Here is a 16,792-nt window from a genome sequence, read left to right as displayed (position 1 = left end):
TGCTGGGGAGGTACTGTTTGATAGCAAGGCGACCAGTAAACTTAATCAGGGACTCATCAACGCAGACATCTTGTTGGGGGGTAAACAAGGCTGCGAACCGCTGATTGAAGTGGTCTATGAGGGGCCGAATTTTGTGGAGCCGATCATATTCAGGGTCTCCCCGAGGACGATAGAGTTCATTGTCGTTGAAATGCATGAACCGAAATATTTGTTTGTATCGAATCCTGGACATAGCAGCAGAGAACATGTGCATTTGATGAATTGGGTCAGTGGGCCAATATAACCGCAATTCTTTCTTGTAATGCCCGTGTTGAAGGAAAGGCCCAGATAGGTTTTAAACTCCTGAATCGTAATAGGATTCCAGGCAAATGGTCTGGCAAGGGGTGAATTTGGGTTGGCGGCGATAAATTGTTGAGCATATAAATTTGATTGGTCCACAATAGATCTGTAAAGATCTTCAGTGAAAAACAGCTCAAAAAAGTTTATGGGATTAAAACCAGCTGTTTCCACTTGGATTCCGGGTTGGGCGGTGAATGGGGGAAGTACTGGCGCTGTGGAATCTGTGGGCTGTCAATTAGGATATGCCAGCGCTTCAGGGAGGACACTATGGGCTCTACGGGCCTGTCTTCGGATACGCGGTGGCTGCGGGCCACGACTCGTGCTAGCCACCGCACCAGCTTCAACTGCACTCAGGTGACTCGCCACGTCACCAGGTGATACTGCAGTGCTGGTTGAAGGTCCAGGATGTACCAGGCCGCTCGTGCTTGCCAGTTCACGAGAAGTGTGAGCAGCACTAGTACTGGCACTCTGCTGCATACGAGAAACCCCCGGTTCTTGCAAGTCAGCAACTCCAGAATGGGGTCGGATACGCCTGACCCTAGCAGGGACCCCTCTGTCGGAGCTATCTGTCAGGGAGCCGCTGCTGTCATCTGGTTCGTATACTGACCCTGATTCTGACAGTGAGGCTTCCCCATCGCTCACACGTGTTGTGGTCAGCATTTCGTAGACCTCTTCACCACTGTACCAACGTTTTGTCATTTTAGTAACTAAATTTACCGGTACAGTAGTGCGACTACTAGGTAATAAAAGCACCTGGTTGTCGAGGACTATTTGGTCGCTACAAAAAAAAATTGCTAGTGCTAACAGAGATCAGGCCTGACTCTGCTAACGCAGCGGTTTTGTGTGATTTGTGTTTTTTGGAAGTGTCAGTAATCTATTGATTACTACACTTGCCTGGGTAAGGTGGTCTGGGCAAGGGGGCTAAAGGCAGGTGCTAGCAGGAATCAGTGCTGATTGTGCAAACACTGCGTTTGGGGAACACTAAATTATGGGGATGCTAGTATAGTTCTGATCAGATCAGATATTGATCTGTTCATACACTATACTAGTAACGGAGGTGTGTGTGTGTGTGTGTATGTGTGTTATTGTACTTGACTCTAACTGACGCTAAGTAACGGTGGTGTAGGGGGACCCTGACGCTAACTAGCTAGCCTAAGTTGTGTCACCCGTGACGCTAATACAGTGATCGGTAATCACTGTATATAGGGAACACTGTGACAGGGAAGTGAATGGGGTTAAACTGGGGGAGATCAAGGGGTTAAACCTTTATAGAGGATAGGTGGCGGGTGGCCTAAACCTATTTGGGCTTAGCGCAAGCGCAAATTAGGGTCACAAGTGACACTAAATACAGTGATCAGTAGTTATCTGATTTACTGTATATATTAGTGCACTGTGTTATAGAGAGTGAAGGGGTTAACTGGGGAAGATCAAGGGGTTAAAAGTTTTTTAGGGGATAGGTGGCGGGTGCCCTAACCCTGTCTGGGCTTAGCGCAAGCGCAAATTAGGGTCACTAGTGACACTAAATACAGTGATCAGTATTTACCTATATACTGTATTTAGTGCACAGAGTAATAGGGTGTAAAGGGGTTAACTGTGGGTGATCTAGGGGTTAAAACTTTATTAGGGGATAGGTGGCGGGTGCCCTAACCCTATTTGGGCCTAGCGCAAGCGCAAACTACGCTCACAAGTGACACTTATACAGTGATCAGTAAAATGTGTTCACTGTGAGGGGTTTTGGGGGTGATCAGGGGGTGATCAGAGGTGATGAAGGGGTTAAATGTGCCTATGTGAGGTGTGTCAATGTAGTGTTGGTGGAACTCACGTTTTTGATGTCTCTCTGTCTTCTCCTGGAACCGAAAGGACTCCAGGAGGGACAGTGACATCACTTCCCCTGCCTGTGTTTACATTACACAGACAGGGGAGAGTTAACCATTGGCTGGGACCGATCGCCAGACACTGACCAAAAATCATTGGTCAGTATCTGGTGATTGATCGGTTCCCAACCGAATCCGATCAGAATCGGCACCCGCAGCGCGCGGGAGCGCGCTCTGGGAGCCGAGAACGCGCCGACGTAGGTCTACGTGACCAGACGGGATCGTGCCACTTTGCCGCAGTACTATTCCAGTACTCAGCGGTAAACTGGTTAAAGGGTCCGTTTTTTCAGATAATTTTGCCCATTTAAGACTTTTTTTCTGAGCGGTCAGGGGATGGTAAAAACAGGCAACTCGAACTCTAGATCGCAGCTGGAATCCCTCTACGTGTGCCACAGCCGCAATTGTTTATGTTAAGCCCATGTGAAATTTGGCTATTCAGGCCAATGTGGCCACGCCACAACCATAAGCCAAAAACTTGGCTTGGTTGTGGCTTATTAGCGCCACAAAAAATCTGCCACTCAACTAAAAAGAAAAAAAAAAAGCAGGATTTAGGAGAATTATTATAAATAATTTTGCCCCCTTTAATAAATCATTGTAATGCTACCCATATTCCTGTCCTTTTAAACAGGGTGACTGACAGTAAGCTGACACTAATGCTGCACAGGTGTTAGGTTACTTTCACCCTGGTAAAAGGACAAGAATATGGGTGGCATTACAATGATTTATTAAAGGGGAAAACATTTTTGGTAAGGAGCATAGACTGTACAGGAACAGGCGTTCTACTACATGGGCAAAACCATCCCTCACCTCAGTCACTGCAGGCTGCCCAGAAACTCCATTCAGAGCTGATCCATCCCACAGGACCCACCAAGACAGGAAGACCACGGGATAAAGATTTAAGGCATGTGATGGACAGCGCTTCCGATGCACCCATTGGCTGTGTAAGCAGCAGGAGGCGCTGCAGCCTGCCTCCTGCTGCCTCCCCAGCCAATAGGTATTTGAGGTTCTCTCCTTAGTCCCTCCCTCATGACATCACCCAGAATTTGGGATACAGGACAATTGTCCGGTCTTCCTGTCTTGGTGTGTGATGGATCGGCGCTCCCCTGTGATTCCTCCGCTCCTCCTCCCTCCCTCTGACCTACCAGCTCTGCATCCGCCTCCCTCCGCAGCTTTCGTACAGCGATCCGCTGTCATTCCTCTGCTGCCATAGAAACTTAAAGCGCTGCGGAGCCAGGCCCAGGGAGGCAGCGGGATGCTGAGTGCCACTTGAGCCTCGGCGCCCCCCCTTCTGCCTAAGCTTGCAGCGCCTGGCCAACATTCCAACATGGCCACAATGCGCTCCAATAGGTTTCCTAGGTTGACAGAACACGAAGCAGCGGCGGACATCTTCATACACCCATGCAAGTCCTGAATTTTACTTTTATTTTAGCCGTAAACTCACCTTATTGAATAAATAACAGTATTACATTTGTATTATTATTGTATTCTAGTATGTATAGCGAGAAACCTGCAGCCAGAAGGTGGTGACGGCCATCTTGGTATACTCAGCACTGCTCATTGACAAACTGATTATATAGTGAAATAGACTATTTCACTCGGTCGCGGTGAAATAGCCTATTTTAGTACATAAGGTCAGTTTACTGCTAAAATAAATGTAAAATTCAAGACTTACGTGGGTGTAAGATGTCCGTGTTTTGTCACATTAGGAAACCTATTGGAGCGCATAGCTGCCATGTTGGAATGCATGCAGCATGCGCAGTAAGTTTTTCTAGTCCATATGTCACATCCGGTAGCAGAATCTGATAGGTAGCGCTATTCTGACAGAACACCGATACGTCAATGTGCGGGAAGTGGTTAAAGGGTAGTGGTTTCACTGCACATGTTTACTGTCCCCCAAACGCAAGTTTAAAGTAGCATCTCACTGTGTCCAATGATCATCAGCATGAAAATCACACAGGCTGCAGGTGCCCTGTCACAGTGTCACATGGCTGCTGGGGGTGCTGACTGTGTTATGCCTGTAACACTCAGTACAGCCATAAATTCAGCACTCTCAGCAGCCATGTGACATTGAGACGGCACCTGCAGCCTGGGTGATTTTCACGCTGATGATCATTGGACACAATGAGGACTCTATCCTCTTCTTCAGTTCTTCACTTACTGTGTCCAATGCAGCCACGCTGTCCTCCTGACGCTCTCTGTCAGCTGCTGAGCTGTCTTCAGCCGTACATTACTCTCGGCACCTGAGTACAGGAGGTGAAAGCTGAGCAGAGCAGAGCATTATTGTATCCCTCCACCAGGCAATGCAGTGGGCAGTGGCAGCCAAGAATATATGACAGCAGAGAAATATGAGACTAAGCATGTGTCTACATGCGCCCCCAAAAATGAAGAAAAAGTCCCGCCACTGCACTCACCTCTTGTCCCTTATATTGATATAATAGGGCCCATGAAAATGGAATTACAACCCCCAAGCAAGTAAAAATTAGAAAAAAGTTTGGAAAAACCTATTTTTTTTTTTTGCAGAAATTAACTATGCTGATGCCCGGGCCCCTTTTAGAGCTGATGGGGTCGGGCCCGGTACAACAGGGCCGGTTGTACTGCCCTATCAGCGGCCCTGCCGACCGCTCTTCTGGACTTTGCTCCCTTGGGGTCTGGCTTCTTACTTACTGCTCCTAACCGTGAGTCATACTAATTTTGTTGTTCCCTGAGTTTGCTTGATGCACTCTGTTTTGTGGTCCTGATATTTCAGGTGCAGGAACCCATCCGCTCCTCCACCTGATACCGGGCTAATAAGACTACTGGTCAGGAAACTGGAGAGGCGGTTGGCGTCTCTGGCTGGCAGGCCTAACAGGAATATACAGTGCCTTGCGAAAGTATTCGGCCCCCTTGAACTTTGTGACCTTTTGCCACATTTCAGGCTTCAAACATAAAGATATAAAACTGTAATTTTTTGTGAAGAATCAACAACAAGTGGGACACAATCATGAAGTGGAAAAAAATTTATTGGATATTTCAAACTTTTTTAACAAATAAAAAACTGAAAAATTGGGCGTGCAAAATTATTCAGCCCCCTTAAGTTAATACTTTGTAGCGCCACCTTTTGCTGCGATTACAGCTGTAAGTCGCTTGGGGTATGTCTCTATCAGTTTTACACATCGAGAGACTGAAATTTTTGCCCATTCCTCCTTGCAAAACAGCTCGAGCTCAGTGAGGTTGGATGGAGAGCGTTTGTGAACAGCAGTTTTCAGTTCTTTCCACAGATTCTCTATTGGATTCAGGTCTGGACTTTGACTTGGCCATTCTAACACCTGGATATGTTTATTTTTGAAACATTCCATTGTAGATTTTGCTTTATGTTTTGGATCATTGTCTTGTTGGAAGACAAATCTCCATCCCAGTCTCAGGCGTTTTGCAGACTCCATCAGGTTTTATTCCAGAATGGCCATGTATTTGGCTCCATCCATCTTCCCATCAATTTTAACCATCTTCCCTGTCCCTGCTGAAGAAAAGCAGGCCCAAACCATGATGCTGCCACCACCATGTTTGACAGTGGGGATGGTGTGTTCAGGGTGATGAGCTGTGTTGCTGTCAGGGCACAAACACCAGGAGAAGGGCTCTAGGACCCAGCAGCGCTATCAGCACTTTGGCAGGAGAAGGAATTTAGGACCCAGCAGCACTACCAGCAATTTACCTGGGCCTATTTAAGGAAACCTGCCAGTGATTTTAGTTGCTGGTTGATCTTCAGCTCCTCCAGTGTGTTATCCCTGTGATATTCCAGTTCCTGTCTCCTGTTACCAACCCGGCTTGTCCTTGACCTGTCTCCTGATTGCTTCCTGTGTTTGACCTCGGCTATCCACCTGACCACGCTTGCTCTGATATCCACCTGGCTCCTGATCTCGGCTATCCACCTGACCACGCTTGCTCTGATATCCACCTGGCTCCTGATCTTGGCTATCCACCCGACCACGTTCCAGTCTCAGCATTATCCAAGTCCTGCAAACACCTCACGGGCGCCACCTGTCTGCTGATTCCACTCCAGCACTCCAGCTGTACTCTGGATCCTCCTGCACACAATCCAGCAGGCGACCCGTGCTACTTTGGGCCTGACCTCTCCTGTTCTCATCCTCAGGGGGGTCTGGAACTTAGCCGCAAGGGAAGCCCTCTCTCTCCATTGGCCTCTAGCACCAGGTACGTGATAGTATCAACCAGCCAAGATGTCTGAGGCCGAGAGAGGTGCTTCCGCATTAGAGGCCCTATGTCAGCAGATTACAGTTCTTACACAAACAGTCCAGAGCTTACAAGATGGCTACTTTCAGCTGGAAGGACGCCTTCACCCTCTCAGTTGTTCTGCTACAGCCGCACCTGCTATGGGTTTACCCCCTCCGGAGCCCAGAGTTCCCACTCCCGATCGCTTTTCAGGTGACCGACGGAAATTTAGAGCTTTCAAAAATGCTTGTGACCTTTACTTTGCCCTGCAACCAAGGACTTTTTCTCTTGAGACTGTCAAGGTGGGTTTCATCATTTCACTCTTATCTGATGAGCCACAGTCCTGGGCTCATAATCTCATTGAGCAAAAGAACTCAGTCCTGGATTCAGTTTTCACCTTCTTTGAAGCTATGGCTACCTTATATGATGATCCACAACGGACGGCCACCGCAGAGTCGGCCCTTCATGCTCTTGTACAAGGCAGACGACCTGTGGAGGATTACATTGTGAAATTTCGCAAGTGGTCAGCTGATACTGGGTGGAATGATGCCGCCCTAAAATACCAGTTCCGGCAAGGCTTATCTGAGTCTCTCAAGGACGAGTTGGCTAGGATTGAGGCTCCCGCCTCACTAGAAAGTCTCATCCAAGTCTCTATCCAACTAGACCGACGGCTGCGGGAGCGAAGGTCCGAACGCACTCAGACCCTTCGACCCACATGGATAATGCCAAAGGTCCCAGGACCAACACTCCCAGCCTCTATTCCCCAGTCCATGAATATGTCCGATGGGGAACCCATGCGAACTGGCCTACTCCGCCCTGCTTTAACCCCTGAAGAGAGAGCACGCAGAAGACAGGATAACTTGTGTCTCTACTGTGGGACTTCGGGCCACTTCCTTCGCAGTTGTCCTGTTCGCCCAAGGAAGTCCAGCCTTCCACGCCCCTCTTACCTTCAGTTGTCTGGGACTATATCCACTCATTTAATTCTCCCCATCTCTCTGCAGGTGGATGGAAAGGAAGTAAAGCTGCAGGCGATCATTGACTCTGGAGCCTGTAGTTGCTTCCTGGATATCAACCTAGCCAAGAACTTGCGCATACCCCTGAAACTGAAGGAACAAAGACTTGATGTACATTTAGCAGATGGCACTGCTCCTAGCTCTGGACCAGTCACTCAGGAGACTATCCCTGTCCTTGCCACAACAGAAGCAGGCCATCGGGAATTCCTCCGCTTTGATGTCATCAGGTCTCCTATTTTCCCAGCCATCCTAGGGATACCCTGGCTACGGGCCCACAACCCGCAAATTGACTGGCCCAAGGGAGAAATCATCTTCTCATCTTCCTATTGTCAGCAACACTGTGGCGTCCCCACGCCTGTCAACTCTTCAGTGTGTCTCTCCGTTCAACCTACACCGGATCCCTGTCATGCTGTTCCTTCAGCCTACCTTGACTTCCTTGATGTGTTTGACAAAAAAGGTGCCGATGCCTTGCCCCCACATCGGTCCTACGACTGCCCAATTGAGTTGCTACCTGGAGCAGAAGTCCCCTTTGGGCGCATCTTTCCGTTATCCGAAGTGGAGCTGGAGGCCCTCCGACAATATATAGATGAAAACCTTGCCAAAGGATTCATCCGCCCTTCATCGTCACCTGCTGGAGCTGGCATTTTCTTCGTCGAGAAGAAGGATCGTTCTCTCAGACCATGCATTGACTATAGGGACCTTAATAAAATTACTATCAAGAACAGATACCCACTCCCTCTCGTCCCGGAGTTATTCCAAAGATTCCGAACAGCCCAGGTTTTCACGAAGTTGGACTTGCGGGGGGCCTATAACCTGGTTCGTATTAGGGAAGGTGATGAGTGGAAGACCGCCTTCCGAACACGCTTTGGTCACTTTGAGTACCTTGTGATGCCCTTCGGGCTATGTAATGCCCCCGCCACATTCCAACATTTTGTGAATGATATTTTCAGAGAATACCTTGACCTGTTCTTAATCGTCTATCTGGACGACATACTAATTTTCTCAGCCTCGCTTGAACTCCATCGAGAGCACGTCAGAAAAGTGTTAAAGACCTTAAGAACCCATGGCTTATATGCTAAAGCAGAAAAGTGTGAGTTCGAGAAACAATCTATCCAGTTCTTAGGACTCATAATCTCCACAAAAGGGATTTCCATGGATCCTCAGAAGGTATCAGCAATCTTGGAGTGGCCTGCACCTTCTGACAAGAAAGGGGTCCAGAGGTTTGTGGGCTTCGCTAATTTTTATAGGAAATTTATTCGGAATTTCTCAACTATTATTGCCCCGATCACCCAGCTCACTCGCCTGCACTCACGCTTCTCCTGGAACCAAGATTCTCAAGCGGCTTTCGAAAAACTGAAGGCTCTCTTCACCTCTGCTCCAGTGTTGCAACACCCTGACCCAGCTCTTCCCTTTGTCCTTGAGGTGGACGCATCCGAAGTAGCTACGGGAGCCGTGCTCTCGCAGCGTCAGGGCCCAAAGGCCCTGCTCCACCCAGTAGCCTATTGCTCCAGAAAGCTGAATCAGGCCGAAAGAAACTATGACGTGGGTGACAGAGAACTCCTGGCAATTAAAGTCGCTCTCGAAGAATGGAGGTACCTCCTGGAGGGCGCTAACCATCCAATTATGATCTTCACAGATCACAAAAATTTGGAATATTTAAGATCTGCAAAACGCCTAAGACCTCGACAAGCCAGGTGGGCCTTATTCTTTTCGAGATTTAATTTCCACTTGACATACCGCCCAGGTTCCAAAAATGGGAAAGCCGATGCCCTGTCCAGGATGTTCCCCGAATCTGCTGAATGTGCTCCTCCAAGCACTATCTTATCTGCCCAAAATTTTTTGCTGATTCAACCTAACCTAAAGGCATCCATTGAACAAGCTTCTGTATCGTGCCCCGAATCCGAACATGACTCGTTAAGGAGGCAGGGTGGATTACTTTGGCACCAGGACAAAATCTTTGTACCTCAAGAAGCTAGGTCTCTGGTTCTCAGGGCATTCCACGACCACCGACTTGCAGGGCACTTTGGGGCCCGTAAAACTAACGAGCTCATTCAGCGGTCCTTTTGGTGGCCTAACCTCAGTCGGGACTGTAGATCCTACGTCAAGTCATGCACCATATGTCTACGTAGCAAAAGTGACAAAGTCAAAACCTGGGGGTTATTAAGACCCTTGCCTATCCCTAATCGCCCCTGGGAAATGATTTCTATGGATTTTATTGTTGATCTTCCTCCCTCTGAAAGATTCACGACCATCCTTGTTGTGGTAGACCGATTATCAAAAATGGCCCACTTCATACCAATGATTGGTACTCCCTCTGCAGCGGAAACCGCTCACATGTTTATCAAGGAGATCATAAGACTTCATGGACTACCAAAGAACATTGTTTCGGATCGGGGGGTGCAATTCACCTCTAGGTTTTGGAGAGCCCTTTGTAAAGCCTTGGAAGTGGAACTCTGCTTATCTTCTGCCTACCATCCCCAAAGTAATGGGCAAACGGAGCGTACTAACCAAACCCTCGAGCAATACCTCCGATGCTTTTCAGCTTTTTCCCAAGATGACTGGGCATCCCTGCTTCCGCTGGCGGAATTTGCCTATAATAACTCTGTCCATTCAGCTACAAATCAGTCCCCATTCTGGGCTAATTATGGATTCCACCCTGCTGCCCTGCCTGAAATTATGCCTGAAACTTCTGTACCTACCTTGCAGGACAGACTTGTTTTCATTCAAAACAATTATCAGGTCCTCCGGGAGTCCATACAGAAAGCCCAAGTGGATTACAAAAAACACTTTGATCGGAAACGGAGGGGAAATCCTTCCTTCAAGGTTGGGGACAAAGTGTGGCTGTCTACTGCCAACCTGAAATTGGCCTGCCCTTCACGGAAGCTAGGGCCAAGGTATATTGGGCCTTTTCAGATCAAACGGGAAATTAACCCAGTGGCTTACGAACTATCTTTGCCTGACTCATATAGGATCCATCCGGTTTTTCACACCTCCTTGCTTAAACCAACTGTTCCAGATCCATTTCCAGGGAGAGTGGAGCCACCTCCACCGCCAGTGACGATTGGTGAGGACACAGAATTCGAGGTGGAAGCAATCCTGGACTGCAGGAAGAGAGGGAGACAAACCCAATTCTTGATTAAATGGAAAGGGTATCCACCCGAAGAAAGCTCATGGGAACCCGAAGCCAATGTACATGCCCCCAGACTCCTCCAAGAGTTTAAGGACAAATACCCAGAGAAAATTTCTCAAATAGGCATCCGGAGGCTGCCCGTCAGGGGGGGGCACTGTCAGGGCACAAACACCAGGAGAAGGGCTCTAGGACCCAGCAGCGCTATCAGCACTTTGGCAGGAGAAGGAATTTAGGACCCAGCAGCACTACCAGCAATTTACCTGGGCCTATTTAAGGAAACCTGCCAGTGATTTTAGTTGCTGGTTGATCTTCAGCTCCTCCAGTGTGTTATCCCTGTGATATTCCAGTTCCTGTCTCCTGTTACCAACCCGGCTTGTCCTTGACCTGTCTCCTGATTGCTTCCTGTGTTTGACCTCGGCTATCCACCTGACCACGCTTGCTCTGATATCCACCTGGCTCCTGATCTCGGCTATCCACCTGACCACGCTTGCTCTGATATCCACCTGGCTCCTGATCTTGGCTATCCACCCGACCACGTTCCAGTCTCAGCATTATCCAAGTCCTGCAAACACCTCACGGGCGCCACCTGTCTGCTGATTCCACTCCAGCACTCCAGCTGTACTCTGGATCCTCCTGCACACAATCCAGCAGGCGACCCGTGCTACTTTGGGCCTGACCTCTCCTGTTCTCATCCTCAGGGGGGTCTGGAACTTAGCCGCAAGGGAAGCCCTCTCTCTCCATTGGCCTCTAGCACCAGGTACGTGATAGTTGCTTTTACGCCAAACAAAACGTTTTGCATTGTTGCCAAAAAGTTAGATTTTGGTTTCATCTGACCAGAGCACCTTCTTCCACATGTTTGGTGTGTCTCCCAGGTGGCTTGTGGCAAAATTTAAACGACACTTTTTATGGATATCTTTAAGAAATGGCTTTCTTCTTGCCACTCTTCCATAAAGGCCAGATTTGTGCAGTATAAGACTGATTGTTGTCCTATGGACAGAGTCTCCCACCTCAGCTGTAGATCTCTGCAGTTCATCCACAGTGATCATGGGCCTCTTAGCTGGATCTCTGATCAGTCTTTTCCTTGTATGAGCTTAAAGTTTAGAGGGACGGCCAGGTCTTCGTAGATTTGCAGTGGTCTGATACTCCTTCCATTTCAATATTATCGCTTGCACAGTGCTCCTTGGGATGTTTAAAGCTTGGGAAATCCAAATCCGGCTTTAAACTTCTCCACAACAGTATCTCGGACCTGCCTGGTGTGTTCCTTGTTCTTCATGATGCTCTCTGCGCTTTAAATGGACCTCTGAGACTATCACAGTGCATGTGCATTTATACAGAGACTTGATTACACACAGGTGGATTCTATTTATCATCATTAGTCATTTAGGTCAACATTGGATCATTCAGAGATCCTCACTGAACTTCTGGAGAGAGTTTGCTGCACTGAAAGTAAAGGGGCTGAATAATTTTGCACGCCCAATTATTCCGTTTTTTATTTGTTAACAAAGTTTGAAATATCCAATAAATTTCGTTCCACTTCATGATTGTGTCCCACTGGTTGTTGATTCTTCACAAAAAATTACAGCTTTATATCTTTATGTTTGAAGCCTGAAATGTGGCAAAAGGTCGCAAAGTTCAAGGGGGCCGAATACTTTTGCAAGGCACTGTAGGTGTAATTATTTGTCTACATGGGGATCGTGGGTGGAATATCATGGCTACACATTCCAAGGAACATATTTCCCCTTTTTTCTGATAGCAATATGCACGTAATTCCTTTTCTACATGGGGATTATGGGGGGGGGGGGGGTATCATGGCTACACATTCCAAGGAGAATATTTAAAGGGGTTGAAAGTCAGAAGGTTTTTTTATTTTAATGCATTCTATGAGATACACACACTCAACTCATTGGTGAACCAGACTAAACAATTGCATAGAAGTATAATCCTAAATAAACGGTTATCAAGGAAAATAGAAAATAACCTTCTCTTCCCTTCATTACGACTTACTCCACCCAACATTGGCAGGTGAAACGTCTGATACAAAGACATTGGCACATTCTGTGTAATGATAGAGTGCTGGGGGGATCGTTACCAGCCAGACCTGAAGTGGTTTTTAAAGGAGTTCCTGTGTTGAAGGATATAATTGCCCCTAGTGTGCTTAATCAAACTAGAAAGCCGACTTTGTTTTTCCAAGACCTTGTTGGCTATATAAAATTTAAAAAATGTCAGGTAGGCACTTTGAATGGGTGTAAAAACTGAAGAATTGATTAAATTAGATTCACAAGTACAAAATTTAGTCCTTTATCACTTGTTCTACCACCAGAGTTGTATATTTAATACAATGTCCAGGTGGATTACAGTATGTGGGCAGGACCATATGGGCCCTACAAGTTAGACCTAATGAACACATAAATAATATTGGAAAGGGTTTTGCGAACCACTCCGTTTTCAAGCATTATGCTCTTGTCCATAATATGAACACAAGAAACACTATCGTTTTAGGTATTGATAGATATAAACCACATTGGAGGGGAGGGTCTCTACTGAGAGGAAAGTGGAAATTAAGTGGATTTTTAAAATTAAATGTTTTTCCCTTTAGGCCTTAACATCAACGTAGATGTTAATGCCTTTTTTGATAACTCCTGTAGAATTTGGATAACATTTGTAGGGCTCTATTAGGTTATCATGTGTCATCTGGGTTCTAAGTACTAGAAGTTTATTTGTCCGTTTTGATGCCCTTTAGAACAACATGTAACATGGTCTGGACTTTGGTGATTTTTTTTACTTTTACATTTTTGATTTTTGATATTTTATATATTTTTAATCTGAATAAAGAGTTCATAAAATTCTCATATACTGTCCCCTAATTTGAGTTTATTTAAATATATGGGCAATAGTGGCAACCAGATATCTGACCTGTAATACTTACCTCTGCCCTGGGAGGGCAGCAGGGTTAATTTTACTTAGTATGTCATAGGGTCTAACTTTATCAGTTCAATAGATTCATATATATTGGGAAAAGTGTATCTTATCTGTAGGGACGGTTTCTATGAGCTGTAGATGAGCCCATCAGAGTCCAGACTAACTGTTTTTGGTGTTCTTGTGTTTGCATTGTATCTTATTTTGGTATTCTACAATACGAGGCTTGGATAAGGCCCAAGGACTCAGGACCATAATTGAGGCTTGGTTCATTGCTCAGTTATATATGGCGATGGCGTGGTGTGTCACCCGTGCCCCAAGACAACGTCTTCTATGAAGAAACACGTAGGGAAGATGACGCGCTGATGTCATCACGGTTTACAAGTCCCTGAAGTGCAGGTGATTTGTTTTTATGCCAGCAGGTAGGAGATTTAATGTGTTTATGATTTTACTCAATGGAAGTGTGTTTTTTTTATCACCTTTAATAAATGCTACTTGGATTCACCCTATGTTGAGCATCCTTTTGTTTTTGAGCCTACTCATATGGATGCCACTATTGCATCCCTGACTTCGCTTTATAGCTGGAAAACCCATAGGAATACTGCTATAAGCCTAGCAGGGTAATCAGCCAAAAAGTGCTGCTGGCCTCCTGTGACACAAGGTCCAGTATTGGTGGTAAGCAGGCATTTGTATTTTTTCAATGGTGGTGGTGTCTACGGTAGTCAGCTATACTTGGTGGCAGAAGGTGTCATTTTGGACAGTAAACCACTTATGATTTAGCACCTGCAAGTTGAGATTCTACCAACTTGGAATACTTTCACCCGACTTTTTTTAGCATATCTCTATACTCAATGTTCTTTGTAATATCAGATATGTTTTAATATATTTTTTTTAGCGCAACTCTGTTCTATTTATATATATACTGTTTGTGATGATATCGCACAGTAGAGTTTGCTGCTTTTTGTAAAATTATACACTATGGTTTGTTAAAATCATTAATTCAAGCGCGGTTACCTATTTGAATGTTCATTAAAATAAAAAGCCTTCTGTGTGCAGCAGCCCCCTATCAGCCCCCCTAATACTTACCTGAGCCCCCTCTCTTTCCAGCGATGTCCACGAGTGCCTCAGCCGCCTGGAACTCTCCATCTCCTGATTGGCTGAGAGACAGCAGCTGCACCATTGGCTCCCGCTGCTGTCATTCAAACTCAGTTAGCCAATCAGGAGAGAGAGGGGGCAGGGCCTGCACTTCAGTTCCATGTCTGAATGGATACATGGAGCTGCAGCTTGGTTCGGGTGCCTCCATAGCAAGCTGCTTGCTGTGGGGGCACTCAACAGGAGGGAGAGGACAGGAGATCCAGCCAGGGACCTGAGAAGAGGATCTGGGCTACTCTGTGCAAAACCACTGCGCAGAGGAGGTACAGTATCTCACAAAAGTGAGTACACCCCTCACATTTTTGTAAATATTTTATTATATCTTTTCATGTGACAACACTGAAGAAATGACACATTGCTACAATGTAAAGTATTGAGTGTACAGCCTGTATAACAGCGTCAATTTGCTGTCCCCTCAAAATAATTCAACACACAGCCATTAATGTCTAAACCGCTGGCATCAAAAGTGAGTACACCCCTAAGTGAAAATGTTCAAATTGGACCCAATAAGGGGAAGGTGTTACCACATATACTTGGACAGGGCGCCGCATACCAAATTTTGCAAACAACAACAGAAAAAAAAAACCCCTAGGAGGTGGGACTTTTAAGGGCAACAATGGTGATTGTATAAAAAGATATGAACTTTATTAACGAATCAAAGATAACAATATAAAAGTGCATGTGGATAATGATACAATAAAGCGATTGAGCACAACTGACCCGATTCCTTTACATAACAGTGAAAAAAGGTACTTGGGTACCTTTTCAACCTTTACAATAAAACGGTTGAGCACAATTGACCTGATTCCTGTACATAACAGTAAAAAAAGGTACTTGGGTACCTTTTCACTGTTATGTACAGGAATCGGGTCAATTGTGCTCAACCGTTTTATTGTAGCATTATCCGCATTCACTTTTATATTGTTATCTTTGATTTGTTAATAAACTTTATATCTTTTTATACAATCAACATTGTTGCCCTTAAAGTCCCACCTCCTAGGTTTTTTTTTCTGAAATTGGGCCCAATTAGCCATTTTGCCTCTACCCGGTGTCATGTGACTCATTAGTGTTACAAGATCTCAGGTGTGAATGGGGAGCAGGTGTGTTAAATTTGGTGTTATCGCTCTCTCTCATACTGGTCACTGGAAGTTTAACATGGCACCTCATGGCCAAGAACTCTCAGAGGATCTGAAAAAAATAATTGTTGCTCTACATAAAGATGGCCTCGGCTATAAGAAGATTGCCAAGACCCTGAAACTGAGCTGCAGCACGGTGGCCAAGACCATAAAGCGGTTTAATTTCAATAGATTTTTATTGGTTTGAAACATAGCAGTACAACAATATAATTATAAACAGTGGCATGGATTCTAAGTGAGCACACTAAGAGGCGCTAGCCCGCACCTGGAAAATCCACATAAGTATAACAATCATATCTCACATGACAATCATACAGTGTAAAGCACATTAGTTCATCCCCATGAGGGGTGAACAGCAGAACAGCAACAGAAAACAGGGAGTATAAATCGGGAGAAAAAACTAGGGGAGTCTAAGCAATGAGGAGTCAGTGAAACAAGTCAATATCATAGGGAAAATTAAATTCCTGTACCATCATAGGAATTGTGCCACTCCAACCACGGAGTCCATCTCTCATCAGCCCTGTCCAAGATATTATAAGCTGATGCAAACATTCTTTCATTGGAGCAATAAGTCAGATGAATAACCTCATCTAGGGAAGGGATTAAAGGGGTCCGCCATCGCCACAGCAGAAGCAGCCTGGTGGCAAGGACAATATTGGTAACCGCATTCCTTAATGGGTAAGGGCAGGGTCGCTGATAGGGCAGTACAACCAGCCCTGCTGTACCGGGCCCGGGCCTCATCAGCAAGACAGGGGGCCCGGGCAGCTTTATTGTTCATTTTTGCCTATAATAATAAATCAATTTTATTAGTTCCCACTCCTGCTTTTACTTACTACTCAGAGCCTAAATTAAGTTTCCCTAGGCCCCATCTGGTCTAAAGAGTGTCCCTGCCTCCAGGAGGCTGGAGCAGAGCAGGAACTTTTTTTTCATTTTTGGGCGTAGGTACAGTGGGTACGGAAAGTATTCAGACCCCCTTAAATTTTTCACTCTTTGTTATATTGCAGCCATTTGCTAAAATCATTTAAGTTC

The sequence above is a fragment of the Pelophylax lessonae genome, assembly GCF_965119305.1.
Source record: "Pelophylax lessonae genome assembly, chromosome: 1".
NCBI lineage: Eukaryota > Metazoa > Chordata > Amphibia > Anura > Ranidae > Pelophylax > Pelophylax lessonae.
The sequence above is the reverse complement of the archived record's forward strand: the minus strand, read 5'-3'. Positions refer to the sequence as shown.